The sequence below is a fragment of the Arvicola amphibius genome, chromosome 3, assembly GCF_903992535.2.
Source record: "Arvicola amphibius chromosome 3, mArvAmp1.2, whole genome shotgun sequence".
Taxonomy (NCBI): Eukaryota; Metazoa; Chordata; class Mammalia; order Rodentia; family Cricetidae; genus Arvicola; species Arvicola amphibius.
In genome coordinates this window covers 71,300,363-71,318,916 of record NC_052049.1, presented here as the reverse complement: position 1 = coordinate 71,318,916, position 18,554 = coordinate 71,300,363, and the positions used below count along the sequence as shown (strand labels likewise).

General features: G+C 40.0%; 1 non-coding gene across 1 annotated transcript; it reads right to left on the bottom strand.

Annotated features, from left to right (window-relative positions):
• Positions 1-2,356: 2,356 nt before the first annotated feature.
• Positions 2,357-2,465, bottom strand: LOC119810993. Its single transcript, XR_005284913.1, has one exon. It is a non-coding gene; the product is annotated as a U6 spliceosomal RNA (small nuclear RNA).
• Positions 2,466-18,554: the final 16,089 nt, after the last annotated feature.

The window sequence follows — 18,554 nt, the reverse complement described above, 5'->3', positions numbered from 1 at the left end:
GTTATCTTCCTGCCTCCACCTCTTCAGGCTATTCCCTGTTGGTGGAAACCACTTGTTCATTCCCAGCTGCCCAGACCACGAAATAATCACTCAGAAACTATATTGTTTGCAGTACTGTTTGACCAATAGCTTAAGCATATTTCTGGCTTACTCTTAAATCTTAAATTAACCTACTTCTATTAATCTGTTTATTGACATGTGGCTGTGGCTTACAGGGAAGGTTCTGTTGGGCTCTTGTAGAGGCATCAGTCTCCTGCAGGGGGTAGGGGTATAGGGGTGTGGCAATGTTGATTTTCCTTGACTCCACCTACTCTCTCCTCCTCTATCTGCTCGGAACTCCAGCCTTGCCCTATTCTGTTAAGCCACTGGCTGAAACAGCTTTATTCATTCACCAATAAAAACAACACTTAGACAGAAAGACATCCCACACCATCTCCCATCTAAGTGATTCTGTAACTCTATATTCAAAAGGGCAGTCTACTGTTCTGGTAGGCCAGATGCTTTAAGATGGTGGGAACATGGTAAGACTGTCACATTTCTCTGGCTGTAAAATGAGTTCTTTGGTATGTGCAGGAAAGGAATCTATAACCAGAATAATAGTCTACACCAGTGTAGACAAATCATTATCATAACCTACCACACTATTGTCTATAAACTGAGGTTTTAGAGACAGGTTTCATCCCACTTTACTCTTCAAGAATCCCATATTGCTAAAGTAGGATGCCTTATTTCAAAACAAGACTTGTTCAGGGGACAGAAATGTAGTCTGTCATTGCCTGTCTGATGTCACATGCCCCGTTTTTGCTACTAAAACTCTGTTTTCACTTAGAGTGGCAAAGCACCTTTGCTTAAAAACTGTCCTGCCTCATTTACTTATATTAGGGTCCAGTGGGTGATGCAATTGTGGTCATCAGGAAGTAAGACTTTCTGTGAATGTGTTCAGCAGAGGTCCTTTAGGAAGAAACAACTTCAAGATGCTTTTCCACCCTCCCAGTCTTCCGAGCTGACAATGGTCACAGCAACCACGTCATGGTGAGGTGATTAAATTCTGTCACTTGACACAAACAAGTCACTTGGGAAGAAGGAACTCAGCTGAAGAATTGCTTCCATCAGATTGACCTGTGGGTGTGTCTGTGGGAACATTTTTTAAATTGATAGTGATGTAGCAATCTTTGGCTCACTGTGGGCAGTGTTACCCCTAGGCAAGTGTACCTGGGATAAGAAACAGCTGAGCAATCCAGGAGAAGTAAGCATGTAGGATTTTTCTATGGTTCCTGCCTCTGCTGTTGCTGGAGTTGCTGCAATAATTTCCTTCAAAGTTCAGTTGTGATCAGGATGCATAAACCAAATAATTTTTTTCTTACAAGTTGTTTTGGGTCATGGTATTTGTCACAGCAACAGAGAGCTAGACTAAGTAGAACAAGTGGAGGATGTGATTCTGACCTTCAGACAGCAGAAAAGAATCCCTAAAGGTTCAGGGTCACTGATGAATTTGCCCTGGCTCAGGCCTACCTACTACAGGCAAGAAAAATAAACCACCTACTTTTATAAGTCTCTAGTTTGATATCACCATTATTTAGATATAAATGCCACCTTTCATCTTGAAAATTGCACATATTTATTTATGTGGTATATGTGGTAGTCAGAGGACAATCTATGGGCAGTCAATTCCTTTGCACACCTTGTGGATCTCACTTAGGCCATTTGAGCTTCAAAACATGTCATTGGAGAAGGTTGAAGGAACTTAAACTTATATTTAGTAAATGAACAGAAAATACTAGTGAATGATTAAGGATGTAAGCCACTTACAGATGGAGAGCCACAGAAGCCACAGGAAAAAGGAAGGTGAGTGAAAACGAAAGATATAGAACAGCCCGACCTACATGGACTATCCAGAGTTAGCTCTGCAGGCTAACTCACCTTTAATGATAGACAAATTTCTCCTCCATAGGGGTACAATAGATTTACAATATTGCACGGGTAATCTGGAGTGACTTAAATTGACTTAAATTTCTACATCAAACCAAGAGATTCTATGGATCTAAGTGTTTGTTATTCTAAAACCCAATTCTCATCAATACAATAAATATATTAGTTAACTTACAGTAAAGTACTGTTTTTTTCTGCCTTTTGATTTCTTTTTTTGTTTGTTTGTTTTTTATTTTTATTTTTATTAAAAATTTCCATCTCCTCCCCTCCTCCCACTTCCCTCCCCCCTCTCCACCCATACCCCCACTCCCTCCCTCTCCAGGCCAAAGAGCAGTCAGGGTTCCCTACACTATGGGAAGTCCAAGGTCCTCCCAACTCCCCCCAGGCCCAAGAAGGTGAACATCCAAACTGACAAGGCTCACACAGAAAAAATATGGAACGTTTCACGAATTTGCGTGTCATCCTTGCGCAGGGGCCATGCTAATCTTCTCTGTATCGTTCCAATTTTTTAGTATATGTGCTGCTGAAGCGAGCACCCTTTTGATTTCTTTTAAATCTGTCTAGCTTTGGCATCTCTTAGAGGCCCCTTAGCCAGAGCTTTCACTCTTCAACATTTCAGAGCTTGTTGAGGCTGAGACAACCTAAACAATCATTATGAACATTTATTACCATGGACAGGACACTAGAGCTCTCTGTTTTTAAAAATTATTAGTTGCAGTTTTGTAACATTCCTAAGGAATGTCACATTATCTCATTCATAAGAAAAATAAGGCCTAGAGAGTTTAAAACAAGCATTTACAATCATATAACTAAATGTTACACTCACATTTATTAAAGCATATTACATTCTCCATGCCTGCTCCACATAAATTCAATAATGAGGAGATTCATGCACACATATTAGAAATTACTGACAAGGCACTTGCTGACAAACCCGACAAATCCTGAGTTTGATCCCTGGAACCACATGATGAGAGGAGGGAATTACCTTCTACAAGATGTCCTCTGAACTCTACCTGTGTGCCATGGCACACATACCACCACCACCCCCAAAATTAAAATAATGTTTTGCAAAAGGAAAACCTTAAAACATTAACAAATAATGGCCTTTCATAATGACATGACAACAAAGTTAAAAGTATATATTGTAACTCATTATTTGAAAGAAAAATTACTTTTACTGCAGTGGGACCACACTTACGTCTTACAATGCTGTTAATATAATAGACTCATGTAAACATTGACATACTATAATTCTTTTATCTGTGATCTTGTTTAGATTTAAAACATACCCTTCTTCAAAAGCTAAAAGTGACTGCCTAACTACTGACATTACAACAAGCAAATATCAGTCACAAAACATCTTTTTCTTGAACACACAACTAAGGTCCTAAGTCTTTCAGCGTGTATCTCATTTTGCCATTTATCATATGTTATTATTCTAACTTATAAAATGATGAATAGTAAGAGACTCAGGATCACAACTTTGAAATCACTGCTTTCAAACATTTCCAAGTATGTAACAAGTGTTTCTCATCTCTCCTTGGCATAAATGCCCACTACAGTCTTCTTCTCTCACCGTGGATACCTTTCTATTTAGCTCTGGTGAACCTTGCTGACTCACACACAGACTGAAAAACTAATAGGTCATTAAAACTACTTTCCCTCTTTATACTCAGCCAATATGCATCACATGGCCTAAATAAAATATACTTTCAAGAGGTATAAAGTGATGAAGGAGCAAGGGTGAGGGGAAAAAAATGAAGATTGATGAGGGGCAGGACTTGTGTGCTTTTTAGGGATAAATAAGTAGGAGAGCTGGAAATACATCCAGACTGCTCAGGTGACACTGGTATTAACTGGTGAAAAGCAAAAAGCAAGGAGAAGCCTTCTTCCGGACCTCAGAGGTCTACAGATCTACATAGCACTGAGCTGAATATGTTCCCCGTAAGCAGTGACCATGGTTGTCCTCACCAAGCAGATCCTCCAGGCAACCTACAAGTTCTTTGTCTTGTAACCGTGTGTCTCTGTAGTGCTGTTCTGCGGTGCCAAATGCCTTCCTTGGGAGAGCAGTCAGGAGGGCAGCGGCTGTCTTTGGAGATTGGGCATTCATTAGTTCTTTTTTGCTTCCTTAACCCTGCAGATACATTTTTTTTTTGCTCTGATTATCAGCACATAGAAAGAGGTTGCATGTTCCTAAGCTACCAAAATTTATGACAGCTGCCAGGTAATTTTCCACTAGAGAAATAAAATGGTGGAAGTGGGTGGGGGAGTTGTGTCAACTCTCCTTCCCGTTGCATAGCAGGACCCAGCAATGCTGCTTGCCATCCCAGATGAACAGCTTTCTTTTCTGTCTGAAGTTACACCAAGCACACTGGGCATGCCAACCGCACTCACACAAGCACTCCAAGTGCTGTACCATAGACAACACCTCCAGCCATTCCAAACCCACCTCTCCAATAGCTCAGTCCTCTGAAACAAGACAGAAAACCAATGAGAACACACACTGCAGCAGGGACTCAGAGATCCAAGTTCAGTTCCCAGAGGCTCACAACTACCTGCAACTCCAGCTTCATGGGGTTCAACACTATCTTCTAGCATCCATGCACATGTAGTAATCACTCACAGAAACACATGAATAACATTTTTAAAATAATGTTTTTAAAGTATACAAGTAAACTTGTGAAGTTGTGGCTTTCATTCCCCTAAGATGGAACAATTCCTCCAGAAAAAAAATGGGCCAGATTTTACCCAGAACCCAGTTCACTCAAATTCAAATCTGGCTCAAAACATTTGCCTCTTTGGTCCAAATGTCTGGAAATGAAAAGGATGGGGTGGGCCTCTCTAGGGTGACAAGTAAACAGTGATACAAACTGCTGGGCTTCAAGAAAGACAGCATTATCACATAGGCAATACAAAATAAATTCAAAGACAAAATGAAAGTCATAAAAAATAGTCTCTCTTTGTGTGTGTATAGACAGAAAGACATATAGATAGATAGATAGATATTACAGCAAAATGCAGCAAATTCCAAATGGTAATTTGGGATCTTCATGAAGAAAAACAGATGTACAATACTTTGTTTATGAAAATAATGGTTTTTAATGATTTATATAAAGATTTTGACAACCAACAGGATACTTCCTTCTTTCTAAATCTCCAATAATAACTAAAATTATTATACTTTAATGTTTATCTTTAAAGTACATGGCCATTTATTTATCTGCTTAATAATATCAGGGCAAAGTCACATTAGACAATACAAAGTAAGTAAAATAAATTCATGCAGATAACTGTGGAATAAGGGAGTGAATCTTTATAAGGGTGAGCATACAGAGGACTGTGCCTCTAACTTCTTGTTCCAGAGATCCACAGCAGAATTAGATGGGAGCTCTGGAAATCCTTTGTGGAAGATGGGATGGAAGGATTGCAGGAACCAGAGGGATCAAAGACGCCACAAGAACATGGCCCACAAAATCAACTAACCAGGGCTCAGAGGGGCTCCCAGAGACTGGGGAGACAACAAGCAATTATGCATGGGTCTCTCCTATATATGGGCTCTTACATATATCTATGGTTGTGTAGCATGTTGGTCTTGTGCAAGTCCTGACAGTGGGAGTAGGGACTGTCTCTGACACTTTTGCCTGTGCTTGAGACCCTTTTCCTCCTGCTGGGTTGCCTCATCCAGCCTTGATATCAGGGTGTGCCTAGTCTTATTGTACTCTATTATGTCATGTTTGGTTGATATTTCTCAGAGACCTGCTCTTTTCTGCAGGGAAATGGAAGAGGAGGAGTGGAATGGGAGAGAGAGGAGGAGAAAAGAGAGAGAGAGAAAGCACACCTGTGCCTGTTTGTGTCTTGTGGGGATTGTGACAGTACAAAGAGACTGAGCCCAATACTCAGAACTCCTATACTCACTTGTCCATCCATTCCAAAGGGCAGTCAGTGCTACTTGTCATCCTCCTACATAACCTGCTCTCCACTCAATAGCAAGACCACAAGTTCTCCGTTGTAAGACCAGTCCCCTCCTCTTGTAACACTCATCCTAGGTAGTACAAAAAAAGCAATGTACTTCTCTAAACTGGACTGATATCTACCCACTAAAAGCAGTTTTGACAAGAAATAAAAAAAAAAGGCAAATATTTTCCTGTAAACTAGTTTTCAGAAAAATGAAGTCTGGAGGATTTGTGTTTGTTATTAGCCCTTTGGGAAACTGACCATGGTGGACAGCTATTCCAGCCATACTCATGTTCTTTATCTTGCCGCTCTGTCAGTAATGCTGGTTCTACTTACAAAGCTTCATGCTGAGACCTTTTTCTGTCTTGTCCTTCTCAGTGGTTTAACTTGGACAGAAACTCTGCATTGCTGCTCATCTAAGAAACAAAGCGTTGCCAAGCACTTGGTCTTCTTTTAATTAAAAATTTCCACCTCCTCCCCACCTCCCATTTACCTCCCCTCCCCCCTCCACTCCCCTTCCCTCTCCTGTCCAAAGAGCAGTAAGGGTTTCCTGCCCGTGGGAAGTCCAAGTTCCTCCCCACTCCATCCAGGTCTAGGAAGGTGAACATCCAAACAGGCTAGGATATATAGTATGTATATATATATATATATATATATATATATATATATATATATATATATATATGTATGTATATGTATATGTATATGTAGTAGGATCAAAATCCAGTGCCATTGTCCTTGGTTTCTCAGCAGCCCTCATTGTTCACCACGTTCAGGGAGTCCGGTTTTATGCCGTGCTTTTTTAGTCCCAGTCCAGCTGGCCTTGGTGAGCTCCGATTAGATCAGCCCCACCATCTTGGTGGTTGGGTGCACCCCTCGAGGTCCTGACTTCCTTGCTCATGTTCTCCCTCCTTCTGCTCCTCATTTGGACCTTGAGAGCTCAGTCCGGTGCTCCAATGTGGGGTTCTGTCTCTAACTCCATCAATCGCCAGATGAAGGTTCTATGGTGATATGCAAGATATTCATCAGTATGGCTATAGGATCTGGCCATTTCCGGCTCCCTCTCCTCAGCTGCACAAGGAACTAGGTGGGGGATATTTCCCTGGACACCTGGGAACCACTCTAGAGTCAAGTCTCTTGCCAACCCTAAAATGGCTCCCCTAATTAAGATATATACTCCCCTGCTCCCATATCCATCTTTCCTATATCCCAACCATCCCATTCCCCCAAGCTCTCCCCATCCTCCCCTTCACACTTTTCTCTCCCCATCTCCCCTTTCCCCCTCCCACCCCACCCCCGAGTTCCCAATTTTTGCCCAGCAATCTTGTCTACTTCCAATATCCAAGAGGATAACTATATGTTTTTCTTTGGGTTCACCTTCTTATTTAGCTTCTCAAGGATCACTAATTATAGGCTCGATGTCCTTTATTTATGGCTAGAAACCAATTATGAGTGAGTACATCCCATGTTCATCTTTTTGGATCTGGGTTACCTCACTTTTTAAGTGTTTGGGACTATGAAATAAATACACCTCTGGGACTAAATTGCTAAAGTGCTTCTCTTGTGAACCCCCATTCCCACCTGGTGTTGGTAGGTGGAGCTAAGCCCCTTCTCTTGTGAATCCAAACTCTACTGCATCTGGTTTTCTTCAAAATAATAACTATAGAGATATTTCATTTGTATTTTAATAAATAAAGCTTGCCTGAAGACCATAACACAAAATAGTCACACTAGTCAGCCATGCAGGATAGGCAGTGGTGGCACACACCTTTAATCTCCACAGCCAAGCCACTAGAGAGCTCTTACCTCTATGAAATCTTCAGACTGAAAGAAAGCAAATTTCTGTCTCATGCTACCTTATATTCCTCTCTAGAGCTTGGATTAAAGGTATGCCCCACCACCTGGCCTGTGTGGCTGACTAGTGTGGCTGTTTTGTAGTCTGGTCTTCAGACAAACTTTATATTTATTAAAATACAAATGAAATATCACTACAAATTATTTTCAGAAAACTATATGATATCTTTCTAAATATATATTTTAGAATGTATTAAAAATAGATTAATTAAGAACCCTAATGATTTCAAATATAGTCTTTAAAAATAAAATTTGTCATTAAATAATAAATTTGAATATGTAGAACCATCTTTCTGGGAAATGCCGAAACCTGGTCATGCTACCTTGGTATCTCAGCTATTGAGCGATTACTCAGTGCCTTTGTGGGTTCCACTCCATAGAATGCAAGCAATGATATCTCTGAGAGCACAGACATCTTCTTTTGCACAAATTAAGTAAACTCTGAGGTCCAAAGGGGAACTTGTCTAACCTCTTCTCTTCTCTACAGGGCAGGAGGGTAAGCACCATGAGATTGAGGGGAGGGAAAAGATTAAAACATACAGTTTTTTTTCATGTTTCTGCAAGGTCCCTAATTTGAGTCCAGGCAAAGGTGAGCAGAAAGCAGCTGCTGGTTTTGCTCACAGGGACATGGCAGTCCTTTTGCGACTCCATCCTCATTCCACTTAGAAGCTATCATCCTAGCAATTCATCTCAAGTGTATTTCGGGTCCCTCTGAAACCTCAACAGCATGTGGAATATGTAAGTGACTACTGAGTTTCTCCTCAGCAATACCTTTCGTATTCTTGCTGTTTAGCAAGGTCCCAAATTTGAGTGATCTAAAATTCTCTAGCAATTAAAAGGTTTCTAGGGTAAGATAAATAAGATTAATTGGAATTATGGGCACAAAGATTTTCTTCAAATATATTGATATAAATTGTGAATTAAATGAAAACATGAGAATCATTAACATTGTCATGAGTACTGCACACACTTTAGATTTAGTCTAAGTAACCCACAATTTTTTTAATGCAAGGCCCTGACATTATTTTTACACACTCATAGATAACTTAGTTTTTCACATAGTCATTTAATACATAGTTAATAAAAAGCAAATAAACAATACTTAAAACTCGCTACATTCAGCACAGAGACAATGCTACAATTTAAGAAAACTGGGCTGTGTCATTGGAGTCCAGGCTTGGTGGTGATTGGATTAGGAGAAAATTGTAGCTAGCTTTTAACTCCTAAAAAAGCCTCAGATATTCAGATATCTAGCTAAGAAATGGAGTTAAATTTTTTTCTGAAATTGCAAATGATGAGATATGTTAACTCCAAATCTCCATAGCATCCTGACATATATGGCTTTGATGGAGATGGTGAGATCTCTTTAAGAATGCTGAGTGCTCTACACTTATTTCCACTATTTTCCACATTCCAACTACTTCCAGATAATCCTACCCCAACCTTATTACTCACTTGACAAAATTTCCTACAATGAAAGCACACCATATTCAACAGAAATGACACCATGCACTTCAAAATAAAAAATGAATACAAATTGAGGAAATATCACTTAAGTGTGAGCCTTAAATCTTTACTGAGATTTTCTCTTCATGTATCAAATTTATGGATTCTCAAAGACAGAGTTAAGCCACTGATACAGGAAGGATGCAAAGTAGTTCACAGAACTGGAAGAAATGCTCTAGAATTGGACTTGGGGCAGGAGGAAAACTAGGCTTCTCTGAAAGTCCAGAACAAGGGAGTGCATCAGGTCAGTGTGGTTAGAATGCTCCATTCTACGCACTTTCTAATCTGCATCAGTCTACTTGAGAAACAGAACTCATGCTCTGCTCATACCATGCCAGCAGCACCAAGGCCAGTCTGTGATGATTCACTCCTGCTAGGAGTTTCGGAAAAAAACAGGCTCATGGGTCTATCATGAGTCATGTGGCTATGCACTGGGTAAGGATATACAGTTTTCCATAGACCTAAAGGAAGAAAAAGGATGGGGCAAAGGGGCAATTGTTATCAAAAAAAAAAGCTCAAATGAGACTGACTAGATGAAATCTACTGTATTTGCTAAAAGCTATATGCCTGCCTCTGCAAAGTACATCATATTCGTAGTTAGCAAAATGTCTCTTAGTGGCATGTTCTGGATAGCACGTAAAAAGTTCTGAATCAGTTGCCTCTTCTCTAGGAAATGAAGCTGTTTTTATCTCCTGTTTTATTGCAAATGAGAACATAACAGAACTTAGATATGTGATTGCGCATTGATGCTAGGTATTAATATACTGAAAAACTACGTGTAGTGAACAAAAACTACTTAAAAGAACATGTAAACTGGGTTTCCTTTTTCTGTCTCCAGCGAGTCTAGGAAGCACTGAAGAGAGGAAAGCTCTCTCAGTACCCCGCAATTAGTGACACTAACAGTCTCACAATCACATACAAATCCCAAGTAAAATGATTCTTTCATTGATTTTGGTCAAATAAACAAAACTTGCATGGCCAGAAGAGAAAGACATTCATTATCTGAGCCTTCCACTTCAAAAAATATTTTGATGTTTGATCTGGAAAAGGAAAAGCAGCAGTTTCTGCCAGCACATCATGATGTTATTAGACTATGAGGTTGTTTGACTAGGGAAGAAGCAGTTCCACATGTTTGTGACCTGTAAAGAATGTAGACCAAATTTACTTTACAAATTAAAAAATAAATATTTGAATTGGTCAGATTACTCCCTCCATCAGGAACCTTACTACCAGGACCAGTGCATTCAGTATCTATAAGAGTTCAAGGTAACACAGTCTTCATATAGAGCAGAAAAAAGTCACATTTTAAAGAAGCATAAGGTGAAAATGATGTTTACCGTTATACAGACATCTACTGTTCTTTGGGTATCTGTAACAGGCCACCAGTCTTCCTCAAAGGTGAAGCAGAGTGCAGAGCTGCAGGTCCTGCAGGCCCAGAGTTCTAGCCAGGTGTTCAGAAAATTAGTTTAAAAACTGAAGAAAGTTATCCATGAAACAAAAACTCTTTTGTTATAAATATTCTAGATCAGATGAAAGCAAATAAAACTAACATTCAAAGGACACTGACTCTCAAATTCCATTGAGATCATCTCCCATTTTGCAGGACAAGCAAGATCAGATGATTAGAGGCCCCAGTGTGATAGGCAGCAAAGGCATCTTTCTGACTTCAGTTAGTGAGTCTAGTTGCTGGAACTTTAAAAGTATATTTCTTGAAATTTCTGAATTCCTACAGAGGTCATTCCCCGCAGTCAGACTGCAGCTGTGCAGTAAGATGGGCACAGCTACATGCTCTGGACAGCATGAGGCAAGTGAGCTAGGAACAGGCATCAAAGAAACTTGGGCCCAGAAATTTGCCCAGAAGCTTCACGTAATAAGGAAGAAACCATTTTTGCAGGTGTGCTCAGATAAATCCTTTCTTTTCCCTCCCCATGGACTGAGGGAAGCTGTACTGTGAGTTGGTATGATTATTCAGCTGCACTCCAGCCTCACAACAGAACACACGGATCTAATCTAACTAGTCTGTAGGAGACCACAAATCCACACCATTCACTCATATGTGACACGCAAATAGAGAAAGATACTGAGATGGACTTAATGCTTGCCATACTCAAGGTAATATTCAAAAGAGAAACAAAACTTAAAAGTCACCTATAATATAAGAAATAGAGATGAAATGACAAGCATAGCTTCTGCTCGCAGCAAGAATATGAGAGCATGTAAAGGTGAAATTAAGTTAGATGACAAATTATATAGATTTGCTTGAGTAAAACATAACAAAAGCTACTTGTGGGGTGGGATGAGGACATGAAACAAAGTTATGACAGGTCTAGAATGAAGGCAATAAAAATGAAACTGATGATACATAAATAAAATGGTGATGAGAAGAATTGATTTAATAATAAAAATAGATTTCTTTCAAAATGCAGATAAAATGTGCAGAGTTTTTAAGCATGGAAAAAAACCCAATGCTATCAGTTATTATTCCAGACAACACCAGGAGAAAATGAATCTGAAAAATAAAATACAAATCTATTTTTGTAATTTTGAAAAAAACACGTATTTGGTTTTTGAAAAAAATCTAACTTTTAGCAGTTCATAATCAAAGAATAAATTCTTAGTACAGTAAACCTTGTCAAACTTCGGTCTCTCTACTAATTATCTGTTTGCCAAGGGAAACAACAACCGAAATTTGAATTCTATGAACTATAATACCAAGTTATGCCTCTCGGGTACAATACAATGGTGGCATGATGTATATTCAGTTGCTCCTCAATTGGATGTGGGGCTTGATGTACAAGAGGGAATCCATGACTAAGAACCTGGGCCAAAACCCATGGCAGAAGAGGTATTATACCCAGGATTGAGAAAGGAGAACATAAAATGGCTGCTTTGTTCAATTGCTGTAGCATCTAATCACCTCCAAAAAAGCTAAAAAAAAAAAAAAAAAAAGGCAAAGGTCATTCTCGCCTTTCCTTGCAGTGAGGAGAGATAAATTCAAAGAATTATGGCTGTCTAAGATGTTGTAAAGAAGAGATGTTGAGGATTAGCACTATACAAGACATTCATGTCCTTTCAAGATTCAAGGGACATTGCAGAAGATGGGACAGAAAGAATGTGAAGGAGCCAGAGAACCAGGGATAGAGACTTCAAAACACCATTTTTTTTTTTAATTTTTTTTTTATTTTTTTTTATATTTTTTTTTATATTTAAAAATTTCCATCTCCTTCCCTCCTCCTCCCCCCTCCCTCCCCTCCTTCTCCCCCTTCTCTCCCCTCCTTCTCCCCCTTCCTTCCCCTCCCCTCCACCCATACCTCCCCTCCCTCCCTCTCAAGGCCAAGGAGCCATCAGGGTTCCCCACTCTATGCTAAGACCAAGGTCCTCCCAACTCCCCCCAGGTCCAGGAAGGTGATCGACCAAGCTGAGAAGGCTCCCACAGAGTCCGTCCATGAAGAACAATCAGAGCCCAGAGCCATTGTCCTTTGCTTCTCAGTCAGCCCCCGCTGTTGGCCACATTCAGAGAGACGGGTTTGGTCGCATGATCCATCAGTCCCATTCCAACTGGAGTTGGTGATCTCCCATTAGTTCTGTCCCACCGTTTCCATGAGTGAACGCACCCCTCTCGTTCCTGACTTTCTCCCTCATGTTCTCGCTCCTTCTGCTCCTCATCGGGACCTTGGGAGCTCAGTCCAGTGCTCCAATGTGGGGCTCAGTCATCTTCCCCATCTGTCGCCAGCTGGAGGTTCCCTCACGGTCCTGACTTTCTTTCTCATGTTCTCTCTCCTTCTGCTCCTCATCAGGACCTTGGGAGCTCAGTCCGGTGCTCCAAGGTGGGGCTCTGTCATTTTCTTCATCTATCGTCAGGTGGAGATTCTATGGTGATATGCAAGAAATTCATCAGTATGGCTATAGGAACTGGCCTTTTCAGGCTCCCTCTCCTCAGCTGCCCAAGGAACTAACTGGGGGCGTCTCCCTGGAAACCTGGGAACCCCTCTAGGGTCAAGTCTCTTGACAACCCTCAGGTAGCTCCTTAAATTAAGATATATGCTTCCCTGCTCTCATATCCACCCTTCCTATATCCCAAGCACCCCATTCCTCCGAGCTCCCCCCGCTCTCCCCTTCACACTTTTCTCTCCCCATCTTCCCTTGGCCCAGTCTTGCCCAACCCTCAAGTTCCCAATTTTGCCTGGCGATCGTGTCTACTTCCAATATCCAGGAGGATTACTATATCTTTTTTGGGAGTTCACCTTCTTATTATCTTCTCAAGGATCCCAAACTTATAGGCTCGATGTCCTTTAATCATGGCTAGAAACCAAATATGAGTGAGTACATCCCATGTTCATCTTTATGGGTCTGGGTTACCTCACTCAGAATAGTGTTTTCTATTTCCATCCATTTGCCTGCAAAATTCAAGATGTCATTGTTTTTTACCGCTGAGTAGTATTCTAGCATGTATATATTCCACAGTTTCTTCATCCATTCTTCCACTGAAGGGCATCTAGGCTGTCTCCAGGATCTGGCTATTACAAATAATGCTGCTATGAACATAGATGAGCATATGCTTTTGTTGTATGATTGGGCATCTCTTGGGTAGATTCCCAATAGTGGAATTGCTGGGTCCTGGGGTAGGTTGATCCCGAATTTCCTGAGAAACCGCCACACTGTTTTCCAAAGTGGTTGCACAAGTTTGCATTCCCACCAGCAATGGATGAGTGTGCCCCTTACCCCACAACCTCTCCAGCAAAGGTTATTATTGGTGTTTTGGATTTTAGCCAATCTGACAGGTGTAAGATGATATCTCAAAGTTGTTTTGATTTGCATTTCCCTGATAGCTAGGGAGGTTGAGCATGACCTTAAGTGTCTTTTGGCCATTCGAACTTCTTCTGTTGAGAATTCTCTGTTCAGTTCAGCGCCCCATTTTTTAATTGGGTTAATTGGAATTTTACCGTCTAGTCTCTTGAGTTCCTTATATATTTTAGAGATCAGACCTTTGTCAGTTGCAGGGTTGGTGAAGATCTTTTCCCAGTCAGTAGGCTGCCTTTGTGTCTTAGTGACAATGTCCTTTGCTTTACAGAAGCTGCTCAACTTCAGGAGGTCCCATTTATTCAATGTTGCCCTTAAAGTCTGTGCAGCTGGGGTTATGCATAGGAAACGGTTCCCTGTGCCCATTTGTTGTAGAGTACTTCCCACTTTCTCCTCTATCAAGCTCAATGTGTTCAAGTTAATATTGAGGTCTTTAATCCATTTGGACTTGAGTTTTGTGCATGGTGATAGATATGGATCTACTTTCATTCTTCTACAGGTTGACATCCAGTTATGCCAGCACCATTTGTTGAAGATGCCCTCTTTCTTCCATTGTGTACTTTTGGCTCCTTTATCAAAAATCAGGTGTTCATAGGTTTGTGGTTTAAGATCCGGGTCTTCTATACGATTCCATTGGTCAACTTCTCTGTTATTATGCCAATACCAAGCCGTTTTCAATACTGTAGCTTTGCAATAGAGTTTGAAGTCAGGGATGGTAATGCCTCCAGAAGTACCTTTATTGTATAAGATTTTTTTGGCTATCCTGGGTTTCTTGTTTTTCCATATAAAGTTGATTATTGTCCTCTCAATCTCTGTGAAGAATTTTAATGGGACCTTGATTGGGATTGCATTGAATCTATAGATTGCTTTTGGTAGAATTGCCATTTTTACTATGTTGATCCTCCCAATCCACGAGCAGGGGAGATCCTTCCATTTTCTGGTATCCTCTTCAATTTCTTTCTTCAAAGACTTAAAGTTCTTGTCAAATAAATCCTTCACTTCCTTGGTTAGCGATACTCCCAGATATCTTATGCTATTTGTGGCTATTGTGAAAGGTGATACTTCTCTGATTTCCCTCTCTGCTTCCTTATCCTTTGTGTATAGGAGGGCGACTGATTTTTTGGAGTTGATCTTGTATCCTGCCACGTTACTGAAGGAGTTTATCAGCTGTAGGAGTTCTTTGGTGGAGTTTTTGGGGTCGCTTATGTATACTATCATATCATCTGCAAATAATGAAAGTTTAACTTCTTCCTTTCCAAATCAAATCCCCTTGATTCCCTTATGTTGTCTTATTGCTATTGCTAGAACTTCAAGCACTATATTGAAGAGATAAGGAGAGAGTGGACAGCCTTGTCGTGTTCCTGAATTTAGTGGGATAGCCTTGAGTTTCTCTCCGTTTAATTTGATGTTAGCTGTCGGCTTGCTGTAAATAGCTTTTATTATATTTAGGAATGACCCTTGTATCCCTAATCTCTCCAAGACCTTTATCATAAAAGGGTGCTGAATTTTGTCAAATGCTTTTTCAGCATCTAATGAGATGACCATATGGTTTTTTTCCTTCAGTTTGTTTATATGATGGATTACATTAATAGACTTTCGTATGTTGAACCAGCCCTGCATCTCTGGGATGAAGCCTACTTGATCGTAATGGATAATTTTTCTAATGTGTTCTTGGATTCGGTTTGCCAGTATTTTATTGAGAATTTTTGCGTCCATGTTCATGAGTGAGATTGGCCTGTAATTCTCTTTCTTGGTTGAGTCTTTGTGTGGTTTAGGTATCAGGGTAACTGTAGCTTCATAGAAGGAATTTGGCAGTGACTCTTGTGTTTCTATATTATGAAATACCTTAAGGAGTATAGGTATTAGGTCTTCTTGGAAGTTCTGGTAGAATTCCGCATTGAAACCATCTGGTCCTGGGCTCTTTTTGGTAGGGAGGTTTCTGATAACAGTTTCTAATTCTTCGCGACTAACAGGACGATTTAGAGCATTTACCTGGTCCTGGTTTAACTTTGGTATATGGTATTTATCTAAAAAACTGTCCATTTCTTTTACATTTTCCAATTTTGTGGCATACAGGCTTTTGTAGTAAGATCTAATGATTTTCTGAATTTCCTCTGTGTCTGTGGTTATGTCCCCCTTTTCATTTCTGATCTTGTTAATTTGCGTGTTCTCCCTCTGCCGTTTGATTAATTTGGCTAAGGGTTTGTCAATCTTGTTGATTTTCTCCAAGAACCAGCTTCTTGTTTCATTGATTCTTTGGATTGTTTTCTGTGTTTCTATTTTGTTGATTTCTGCCCTTAGTTTGATTATTTCCAGTCTTCTACTTCTCCTAGGTGAGTCTGCTTCTTTTTTTTCCAGAGCTTTCAGGTGTGCTGTTAAGTCACCAATGAGTGCTTTCTCCGTTTTCTTTAAGTGGGCACTTAGTGCTATGAACTTTCCTCTTAGCACTGCTTTCATTGTGTCCCATAGGTTTGAGTATGTTGTGTCTTTGTTTTCATTAAATTCAAGAAAGACTTTAATTTCTTTCTTTATTTCTTCCTTGACCCAGGTGTGGGTCAGTAGTTGACTGTTCAGTTTCCATGAGTTTGTGGGCCTTCTGGGGGTAGCATTGTTGTTGAATTCTAATTTTAATCCATGGTGATCCGATAAGACACAGGTGGTTACTAATATTTTTTTGTAACTGTGGAAGTTTGCTTTGTTACCAAGTATATGGTCAATTTTCGAAAAGGTTCCATGAGCCGCAGAGAAGAAGGTATATTCTTTCCTATTTGGGTGGAATGTTCTATAGATGTCTGTTAAGTCCATTTGGTTCATTACCTCCATTAAGTCTTTCAATTCTCTGTTAGGTTTCTGTCTGATTGACCTGTCCATTGGTGAGAGAGGAGTGTTGAAGTCTCCAACTATTAGTGTGTGTGGTTTGATGGCTGCCTTGAGATCTAGAAGTGTTTCTTTTACATAAGTGGGAGCTTTTATATTAGGGGCATAGATATTCAGGATTGAGACTTCATTCTGAAGGATTTTTCCTGTTATGAGTATAAAGTGTCCCTTTCCATCTCTTCTGATTGATTTTAGTTTGAAGTCAACTTTGTTGGAAATTAGTATGGCCACACCCGCTTGTTTCTTAGGGCCATTTGCTTGATAAACCTTTTCCCAACCCTTTACTCTGAGTAGGTGCCTGTCTTTGTGGTTGAGGTGTGTTTCTTGTAAACAGCAAAATGTTGGATTCTGTTTTCGTATCCAGTCTCTTAGCCTGTGCCTTTTTATAGGTGAATTGAGTCCATTGATATTAAGTGATATTAATGACCAGTGGTTGTTAACTTCAGTCATTTTTAGTAGTAGAGTTTGTGTGTTTCCCTTCTTCTAGTTGTGCTGGTGAAGGGTCGCTAGATGCCTGAGTTATTGTCGGCGTTGTTGGACTCCTTGGTTTGTGATTTTCCTTCTATTACTTTCTGCAAGGCTGGATTTGTGGCTGCGTATTGTTTAAATCTGTTTTTGTCCTGGAATATCTTGTTTTCTCCATCAATGGTGAATGCAAGCTTTGCTGGGTATAATAGTCTAGGCTTGCATCCATGTTCCCTAAGTGTCTGTAGCACATCTATCCAAGCTCTTCTGGCTTTCATGGTTTCCATTGAGAAATCAGGTGTAATTCTGATAGGTTTCCCTTTATATGTTACTTGACCTTTTTCCTTTGCAGCTCTTAATATCTGTTCTTTATTCTGTATGTTTTGTGTTTTGATTATTATATGGCGTGGGGATGCTTTCTTTTGATCCAGTCTATTTGGTGTTCTGTAGGCTTCTTGTACCTTCATAGGAACATCCTTCTTTAGGTTGGGGAAGTTTTCTTCTATAATTTTGTTGAATATGTTTTCTGGGCCTTTGAGTTGTAATTCTTCTCCTTCTTCTACCCCAATTATTCTTAGGTTTGGTCTTTTCATGGTGTCCCAGATTTCCTGAATGTTTTGTGTTAAGAATTTGTTAGATTTGTTTAGTTCTTTAATCTGTGAGTTTATTTCCTCTATAGTATCTTCAGAGTCCGAGATTCTTTCTTCCATCTCTTGTATTCGGTTGGAAATACTTGTCTCTGAAGTTTCTGTTCGTTTACTCAGAGTTTCCATTTCCAGTCGTCCCTCAGATTGTGTTTTCTTCAATACCTCCATTTCATTTATCAGGTCTTGTACTGTTTCCCTTACCTGTTTGATTGCTTTTTCTTGTTTTTCTTGTTTTTCTTGGGTATCTTTGAGAGATTTATTTATTTCGTCTACCTTTTTGTTTGTCATCTCCATTTCTTTATGGCAGTTTTTTACCTCCTGTTTAAGGTCCTCTATTATTTTCATAAAGTACTGTTTAATATCGGTTTCTTCTATATCTTCTGGGGTAGGGTGTTCAATTCTTGTTGTTTCGGGATGTCTGGCTTGTGGTGATGTCATGTTGCCTTTCATGTTGTTGGAGGAGCTCCTGCATTGGCGCCTGCCCATCTCTTCCCCAAAGAACGATGGATCCTCCTGCAG